The 6,390-nt window shown below is 43.6% G+C and overlaps 1 pseudogene across 1 annotated transcript; it reads left to right on the plus strand.

The window, feature by feature from the left end:
* Window positions 1-4,988: 4,988 nt before the first annotated feature.
* LOC308430846 (E3 ubiquitin-protein ligase RING2-like) lies at window positions 4,989-6,005 on the plus strand (annotated as a pseudogene). Its single transcript has one exon. The product of its transcript is annotated as an E3 ubiquitin-protein ligase RING2-like (transcript).
* The last annotated feature ends 385 nt before the right edge of the window (window positions 6,006-6,390 follow it).

A 6,390-nucleotide genomic window follows, 5' to 3' on the forward strand; every position in this document is an offset into this window, starting at 1 on the left:
TAGAAATATTTTATTACCTATAGCGTGTGTGACATACTCACGTGTGGAGTCTGAGACCAACTTGTGGGAATTGGTTTCCATTCTATGGACTGGGTTCTAGGGATTAAACTCATCTGAGCAATGCTCCTCCCAACCACCACCACTGTGGCCTAGGCTCACCTTGAATTCTCAGCAACGCCTCTACTTCAGCCTCCTAAGCTCTGGGGTTTCTCTTCTATTTTTGTGTTTATCGTAACAGAATCTCCTTATCACAGATACATAACCCTGTTAAAGGACCTTGTCTTGTCTCTGCTTGAAGTGTCTTACTATCGTCGGCTTAAATGTAAGTGCTAAACAGGTCAGTGAAAAAGATGTCTTTTCAAACAAATAGATTGATTAAGTGTGAATAAATAATAACTGAGTCATATTGTGTCACATATAAAACAAACTCAAACTATACTAGACTTAAATGCAAAATCTAAAATTATGAAATATCTGTGAAAAATATGGGAGAAAAATCTTTGAGTTAGCAAAAGTTTCTTAGATACGGCCCCAAAACATAAAGAGAAAGGATAATGAAAAGCTAACACTGTTTCTTTAGAAAACACTATCTAATGATTTATACGCAGTCTTCTTGGTTGGCAGTTTCCTTCCCAACTGGAAGCAACATAAAGTGTTTGTATGCGTGTGCTTGTGCACATGTGTAATATTCATGTAGAGGCCAGAGACTGATCTTGAGTGTCTTCACCTGTGGTTTACCGTATATATATTTAGAGGCAGGATCTCTCATCTGAACCTAGAGCTTGCCAGATTGGCCAGACCAGGAATTCAGCTTGCTCGGGACATCTCCTTCGCCCTCCACTTGGCTCGCTTACTGGCTAGACCAGCTTGCCAGTGAACCCAGGGACCTTCCTGTCTCTGCCTCCTCAGTGTTGGGGTTACAGGCATCACTATAATGTCTAGCTTTCTGTGTGGGTGCTGGAGGTTTGAACTCAAGTTCTGCTTTTGAGGCAATCTAACTGAATGTAACTGACAGTTTATGTCAACTTGACATAGCTGGAGTCGTCAGAGAGGAGGAGCCTCAACAGAGAAAATGCTCCATAGGACCACAGTGTAGACAAACTGGTGGGGCATTTCCTTAATTAGTGATGCACTGGGGGAGTGCCCAGCCCTTTGTGGTTGGGGTCAGTTCTATAAAAAACCAGGCTGAGCAAGCCATGGACAGGAATCCAGTAAGCAGCACCCCTACATGCCTTCTACATCAGCTCCTGCCTCAGGTTCCTGCTCTGTTTGCATTCCTGTCCCGATTTCCTTTGCTGATGAACAACTAACTGTATGGAAGTCTAAGCCAAACAAACTCTTTCCTCCCTGAGTTGCCTTGATCATGGTGTTTCATTATAGCAATAGTAACCCTAATAGGACACTGAGCTATCTCCCCTGCTCTGCCAGAGGACTTTTTATTTAAGTTCTATCCCACTCAATATTTTATCAATGACCTGTATGAAGATGAAGAAGGTATGTTTATGAAACCAAATAGAAAGCAGTGGTTTTGGTCCATCTCAGCTTCTTCCTCCTCTTCCTCTATCCTCTTTACCTCCCCCATTCTCTTTTTCTTTTTAAAGATTTATTTATTTATTTATTATATATAAATACACTGTAGCTGTCTTCAGACACACCAGAAGAGGGCGTCAGAACTCATTACAGATGGTTGTGAGCCACCATGGGGTTGCTGGGATTTGAACTCAGGATCTTTGGAAGAGCATCTCAGGATCTCTTAACCACTGAGCCATCTCTCCAGCCCCCCCCCCCCCACACACACTCTCAAACCTTCAGTTTCACCTTTCCCCCTCCACTGCCCAATCGTGGGCTCTAGCCTTTATTGGCCAATTAAAATGGAGAAAAGATTCATGTGAGGTCATCTGAATATACAATGGGCTGCTAGGCAGAGCCAACCCCCCTTGAAGAAACAAAATTAACATCAAAATACAAACAATATCAAAGCAACCCACAACAGCAGGCATCTATGTGATACATATATATTGCATTCAGGCAAAAACACTCATACATTTTTTTTTTAAGTATGTTGATTGTTTTCCACAGTAATTCATCCTGGTGAGCCCCAAAGTGCGGGAGTAGACTCTTAAAGGAGTCAGTGCATTGAAGATTTCATTTTTCTTATATTTTATTATATTACAGAAAAATTAAATAAAAGAGCTTCAATTTAAACTTCAAAACTCCCAGGCTAACTCACCTCCATTCTTGAGGTTTGCTTCTCAGGCATAAGCTGCCCACCACCATCAGTATACTGAAGCGATGGTTTGCTCTCCAGATGACAGGAATGCCAAAAAGTCAAGAGGGCAGGACCTGATCTTCAGGAAGCCAGTGTGAACTCCACATTAAAGGGTCCAGAAACAGGTACTGCTATCATCACTAGAAGGTGAAACTAACGCAAAACCATAAACTTCCCTGCTTTGTATGTCCCCCTTTGCTTTCCAGGCCTTTTGCTCTGTGTGCCTGCTAAATGATTATGGCTCCTTACCTCCAACATCTTTCTTCAACTCCCGATTCTGTCTGCTGTTGTCTTGGTGCTTGGGATTTCTCTGCTGTTACTTCTTGTAATCTAGGTTTTTCCTGCCTTTTAATTCTTTAACAGGACTGTATCACTTTGGATCCTCATCTTGGATTTCTTCTGAGGACAGAATCCATGTAGGATGTCACCTCAGGGTTTCTTCTGAGGATCACCGACTTACCAGGGTGCTACTTCAATCAGATGACAAGCTCCAGAGATACAGACCGTTGGCAAATGGCTGTCTTAAGCTCCGGATCACTGCCACTGGTTAAGTCTTATAGTGGGTCTTTACATAGACCCCTCTCTGGCTCTTCATCATTTCAAGGCAGCTAAGACCTAAGAGCAGCTAGGGTGAGCTTTGAAAGGCACGATAAGAAGACTAGATTTCCTGGTAGACAGACAGATAAGGAAGGGGCCATAGTTAGGTAATAAAGATGATGAATTTCCAAACAAACAAATACAACAAAACAAAACCCAGAGAGACAAGGGAAATACTCTCTGATGGTAAAGAGCTGTTGGAATCTGGACTTATCTTTTTATTTTTTATTTTTTATTTTTTTGCGTGAATAAAGTGCCTTGTCAGCTAAGTTTAAAATTCAGAGTGGAGGAATTAGAGAGATAGCTCAGTGGCTGAGAGCACTGGCTGTTCTTCCAGACAGCCAGCAATTTCCAGCAACCACATTGTGGCTCACAACCTTCTATAATGGAGTCTGGTGTTTTCTTCTACCATATAGACATATAGGAAGACAGAGGACACACACACACAAATAAACCTGTTAAAAATCCATAGTTGAACAGACATAAGCTTTTCAGAAACAAGAAAAATCAGTTTTTTGCTGGCTCCTCCAATGGGAAACTGTGAGTTCCAGGCAGTTCTTGAAATGACTGCAGATACACCATTGCTTTCAATTCCAGGCACCCTTCCAGACTCATGCTGGTATCTCTGAGAGTCTAGTTCTCTCTTCTTGGCATTCTGTTCCTCGTCTCACGTAAACATGAATGTGGGTTTGAGGGCATATTTCCAGCTGCCCAAAATGAACTAAAGAAACAACAGCATGGGAGAAACAGAGCAGTTTATAGCGGGAACATCCTAGAGCAAGGGGTTTCCAGAGGAAACCCCTTGACCCAGAGAGATGACTCAGCAGGTCAAGTGTTTGCAACACTGCCTGAGTTCATTGCCTAGAGTGCACATAAAGGTGGAAAGATGAACTCTACAGATTGTTCTCTGACCTACACACACACACACACACACACACACACACAGAGAGAGAGAGAGAGAGAGAGAGAGAGAGAGAGAGAGAAAGAGAGAGAGAGAGAGAGAGAGAGAGAGAGAGAGAGAGAGAGAGAGAGAGTGGGGGGATGTGGGGGAAAGGAAAGCTCAGTATCCAGCTGATACTTCCTTTGCAGCTGGTTTGTATTTTTTTATGTTGGACAAAAAGATGCATGCTGTCTCCCAGAATAGCACCTTAGACTTTGCACCTACAAAAGTATTTTTTAGAGATCTGAAGGCTAGGATATCACCATGGCTTCAGGTGACAGGTGACTTTATGACCAATTTATTAGAAAAAAAGAATTCAAAATATATTCATTACTGTCTGTCCCACGCAACCGTCTCGCCAGCAAGAACGATGCGGCACACGAAATAGGATTCTTCTGCGGTAAAGCTTTAATGCTCTCGAGAGGCAGAGCATAAGCTTGCAACACGTGAAGACGAAGACCCCGAACTATCTAGCCCGTCCCCTTATAAAGGGATCAGTCCTCGCCTTGGACGTGGAGCCCCCTGATTGGTTGAAACTCATCAGGCCCTATGACGCCACGGGAGAGGCAGAGCTCAAGGAGTGCAAAGTTACCCAGCACGTGCGCACATGACTTGTTTACTGCTAACTCCAGCCAGATGTCAGCGCCATCTTGTAATGGAGAATGTGCAGGCAGCGCCCCACAACTGTCTGCTTATTATTACTGATTTTATTAACTACATCCCATTGATTCTTGAAAGAGCTTTTACTGGGCCCTGCTCCAGCTCGGTGAAGGGCTTGGAAAGGCCCAGACTTCTCATGTGTTTGGTCCTCTTCTACTACTAAGCTGGCTGGCTCTCTTACTTCACTCAGATCTCTGTTCAATCTGTGTATCCAGTAAAAAGAATGTTCAGTGTCTTTTAACCTAAACCTATACTAGGTTTCCCTGTTGTCTTACAGACACCTGTTAACCACTTTCTCTAAAGTACAGATTTCAGTACAATGGGAATAGTACTGTACATTCTTTTGAAAACTAAAACTTACAGCAGCTTTGGGGAATCAAAAAGTTGTAGGATTTGGATCTACGTGCTACAGATCAAATGGATTCCAGATAAATATATCTTCCTGTTCTTAAAAATGGGATTTTCACTCTAGTCTCACTCCGGCCACGGCCAGTGCAGCCCCGGGCTGGGGCAGGAGCTGAAATGTCTCAGGCTGTGCAGACAAATGGAACTCAACCATTAGGCAAAACATGGGAATTCAGTTTGTACGAATCACAACGAACACCTCAGGAGGCAATAACAGATGGCTTGGAAATTGTGGTTTCACCTAGAAGTCTACACAGTGAATTAATGTGCCCAATTTTGGATATGTTGAAGAATACCATGTCTACAAAGGAATGTTTACGTCGGTTTTGTGCAGACTGCATTATCACAGCCCACAGAAGTGGCAACAAAGAATGTTCTACCTGTCAGAAAAAACTAGTTTCTAAAAGATCACTAAGGCCGGACCCAAACTTTGATGCACTCATCAGCAAGATTTATCCGACTCGTGACGAGTATGAAGCTCATCAAGAGAGGGTATTAGCGAGGATCAACAAACACAACAATCAGCAGGCTCTTAGCCACAGCAATGAGGGGGGCTGAAGATACAGGCCATCAACAGATTTCAGCGAGGCAAAAAGCAAGATTGAAAATGGCAGCGGAGCAGAGGACAGTGGCGACAGTTCCCATTGCAGCAATGCATCCACACACAGCCAGGAGGTCGGCCCAAGTAACAAACGGACCAAAACATCCGATGACTCTGGGCTTGAGCTTGGTAACAGTGCAGCGGTGGCGATCGATCCAGCGATGGACGGCGCCAGTGAGATTGAGTTGGTGTTCAGACCTCACCCGACACTTATGGAAAAGGACGACAGCGCACAGACAAGATACATAAAGACCTCAGGCAGTACCACTGTTGATCACTTAACCAAGTATCTGGCTGTGAGGTTAGCTTTAGAAGAGCTTCGAAGCAAAGGAGAATCAAACCAGACGAACCTGGACACAGCCAGTGAGAAACAGTACACCATCTACATAGCCACAGCCAGCGGGCAGTTCACGGTTTTAAATGGCTCCTTCTCTTTCGAATTGGTCAGTGAGAAATACTGGAAAGCAAACAAACCCATGGAGCTCTACTATGCACCCACCAAGGAGCACAAACGAGCTTTTAAAAATCGCTGAGACTGAACTTTTACAGTCTATTCCTTTAATATTAAAGATGTACCATCATTACCTTTATGGAAAGATCTGGGATATGTTCATTTTTATTTCTGAGCCAGACTTATTTACACGGTTAGATTAATGTCTCTTTAATTTAAAGACAGTACTTTTTGGAAGGGACTCTAGTACGGCAGCACTCCCCACCCTCTCCCTTAGTATGTCTAAGTTCTATGCTTATAGACAATGTGGTCCTTTGGGGAGGACCTTTGACCTGGGAGTTGTTTGTAGTTCTGTATTCTTTACTTTTTCCTTCCAGCTTGTGATCTTTTGAGGCAGGGTCTCAGTGAGTATAAAGCCGGCTAGCCTGGAACTCGCTGAGTTGAGCGGGCTGGCCTTGACTTCTGCC

Source organism: Micromys minutus (assembly GCF_963924665.1).
Source record: "Micromys minutus genome assembly, chromosome: 16".
In the NCBI taxonomy this organism is placed as follows: Eukaryota; Metazoa; Chordata; class Mammalia; order Rodentia; family Muridae; genus Micromys; species Micromys minutus.